We start from the raw sequence: 3,445 nt of genomic DNA, 5'->3' as shown, positions 1-3,445 counted from the left end.
CTATGAGGATGGTTCCTTAATGTGGATGTAGTGGGTGAACCCCTCTAGAGCATGGTATTTTTGTTTTATGCTTAGGAGATTGTATGTGCAAGTTGTGCCTTGTCAAAGTAGACATATGGCTGAAATTGTCAACTTGGTGAAAATCTGTGATTTTCACCAAGTCTGAGAAACTTGTGTTATTTTCTTCCCTTGTTGTTGTGGGTGCAAAAGCTCATGTGTTGCGAATCAGCCCTTGCAATCAACTAGAGAGTTGGAGCTTTTGTGCTTGTCTAGCTCTGTGTTAAATTTCATGCACTTTCACTTCCTGTAGATATTATTTCGGAGGCTGTCAAAATGCTTCAGAGCATAAGCAGCTGGTGAAAATCTGAGATTTTCACTAAGTCCCAGAAATCTGTTGTTTTTGTCCAAGTTAGTGCATGTAGATATTTTTGTCTGTGGCTCCTTTGTATTATCTTGTTGCTCAGGCTTGTATAGCTTTTGAATAGATTTTTCCACATATCTTGGTTGGCACATTTTGGTGGCTGTAGGTACCTTGCATGTTGCTCACAAACTGCTATGATGTTGTTTTGGACGGATTGCATGTTTTAGTTGTTTTGAAGCTTGTGTTAGTATTGTTGGTGGTGTGGTGTGATTCCAATCACCACCCCACCTATATTTGTTTGTTTGATCATGTGGCAACCTGGGAACACCAGAAGAGTGCCATTGGAGTGTGCTTGTGGTGGAGTTGAACCGTAGGACTCCATATCTTGTTTCGTAGTTTCCGGTTGATCGGTAGCTCCTTCTCTACGTTCTTTATATGCTTTTGCATCGTTTTCTCATGATGCACTTCTTCACGCCATCCTCATGCATGTAAATATAGCTTAGTGTGAAGTTTAGTCCAGAAGTTTATCTTCTCTTCTCATGCATATGCAAGTGACTAGAATAGAGATGCATGCTTCATTCTCATCTCATGCATCAAGTGTTTGGTTCATCATGTTGTGTTGGTGTTCATTGGCTGTTATTTTTATCTTGGGTAGCAACTGGATTTGAGAGCGAGTACGTGGATTCTGGAGAGTACGTGCAGGACGAACAAGAGCGGTTCCAAGCTGAAGACATCACATGCAAGATGACCGTGACCTTGATACCGTTTCTAGCTTGGTTATGCTTAGATTCACGTTTTCTTCCATATATGCTCGATGCCTACCACTTGATATAATTGCCTCCTGATATTTCCATGAAACCCAAACACCTTCCCCTCCTAGGTAATGTTGTTTGGCTAAGTAGGCTTGCTCAACTTCTAATGTTAGCTTTGCTAGTTGCACGTGCCAGCTATCTCATGTGTTAACATGAGTATTTTGATATCATTATGTTTAACCTGCTATTTAATTAATGCACCTATATACTTGGTAAATGACGGAAGGCCTAGCCTTTTGCCGGGTGATTTGTTTCGGCTATCGGTGTTTGATTCCATAACTGATCGCTCCTAACATGGTCGGGGTTGTTATGGGGACCCCCTAGATAAATCGTGTAGTGTTAAGGCTTGTCCGGCAGGACCCAACATTGGTGTTAATTTGCTAATCACCTAATAATAATTTGCATAGGGAATAGCTACCCCAACGATTTAAACAACAACCCGGGCTAGTGCTCCTCATGATTGTTGGTCCAAAAGTGGACAGACTGCGGGGCCACCACAGGGAAACTTAAGGTTTAGTTCCTTATGGCTTTTCCATCCGTCGTGTCCTGAGACTAAGATACGCGGATCTTATCGGGGTAGTCGACACGACGGGAGGTACTGCTAGGTTCGTCTTACCTTAGCGATATATCTTGCGTATAGGAATCCCGGTAAGACTTTGGGTCTCCCCAGAGTTGAGGTTTTCCTCTAAGGAATCCGACGACATCACGAGATTCGTGATAGAGGTTTACTTTGCGGCCGGTGACTGTTTGTGATGGACTAGTTGGAGCACCCGTGCAGGGTTAAATCTTTCGGAAAGCCATGCCCGCGGTTATGTGGCAACATGGATTATTTGCTAACATCCGGTTATAGATAACTTGAACTAACTCCAATAAAACTGCCCACTCTGTGCGTAACCGTGACTGTCTATTTCGAAGACCTCTCTTCGATCGGGAACAAGGTGGCGTTATGTTTGACGTAAGTAGGTGTTCAGGATCAATTAGTGAGCATCTAGTATTCGACCGCTCGCGTAGACCACCACGTCTATATCTTTGATCTTCGTAAGTTAGCCTCCATAAATTCTTAGGATGCTGCAACCTAAACACTGAACTTTCCTCACCTAATAACTTGACTACTTTCGGTACCAAGGTCATCGATTGTTGAGTCCCTGTGGCTCACAGATTACTTCAACACCAACAACAGGTACAGGTACGCCCGACGCAGGTGATCCAGATGGCACGCAGCTGGCGTGGTAGTACGATGAGGAGAATGACCGCCTGTACATGAACTATCCAGAAGACTGAGGCCGTGGTCGTGATCGTGGGCAAGCATGCGGGATAGCATAGTCTTTTCCTTGTGTTATGTAGTCCGTAGTGGAACTACCTTGTCTTAATAAATGTGTGGAGGTAACTCTGATATTATCTATGTGAGATGGCAAATGCATGCCCTATTTGTTAATCTTAAATTATGTATGTTCTATGTTTATCTCGCTTGCGAAACGCTTAGATGCGCTTCTTTCCCTTTTGGGGCATCGCCCCCCAAATAGGAAAAGATCGCATCTAAGTTGTTACAGGATCCCTGCAGGAGTAGATCATCACCACCACCGGAGAGCCTCACGCTGCCGGAGAACTCATCTACTTCTCTGTCTCTCTTGTTGGATCAAGAAGGCCGAGATTGTCATCGATTTGTACGTGTGCTGAACGCGGAGGTGTCGTCCATTCGGTGCTAGATCGGAACGGATCGTGGGACGACGGTGATTTGAATCATGAAGCTGTACCACTATATCAACCGCGTTTCTTAACACTTCCCGCTTAGCGATCTGCAAGGGTACGTGGATCTAATCTCCTCTCGTAGATGTCCATCACCATGATAGGTCTTCATGTGCGTAGAAATTTTTGTTTCCATGGAACGTTCCCCGACACAGGACAGGTTACACGGGTCAGCCATCCTACATGGTTGGCCAATCCGGTTGTAGTGCACAAGGCGAATGGGAAGTGGCGGCTCTGTATCGACTTTACTGATGTCGATAAAGCTTGCCCAAAAGACCCTTTTCCCTTGCCACACATCGACCAGATTGTCGACTCCACTCTTGGTTGCGATTGGATGTCCTTCCTCGACGCTTACTTAGGGTATCACTAGATTTGTATGGCCGAGGAAGATGAAGAGAAAACCGCTTTCATCACCCCCTGTGGCATGTACTGCTTCGTACGAATGCCTTCGGGTTGAAGAATGTCGGTTCCACCTTTGCAAGAGTGGTCCAAATTGGTTTTGAGCCCCAACTCCACAGGAATCTAG

Source organism: Hordeum vulgare, chromosome 4H (assembly GCF_904849725.1).
Source record: "Hordeum vulgare subsp. vulgare chromosome 4H, MorexV3_pseudomolecules_assembly, whole genome shotgun sequence".
NCBI lineage: Eukaryota > Viridiplantae > Streptophyta > Magnoliopsida > Poales > Poaceae > Hordeum > Hordeum vulgare.
The sequence above is the reverse complement of the archived record's forward strand: the minus strand, read 5'-3'. Positions refer to the sequence as shown.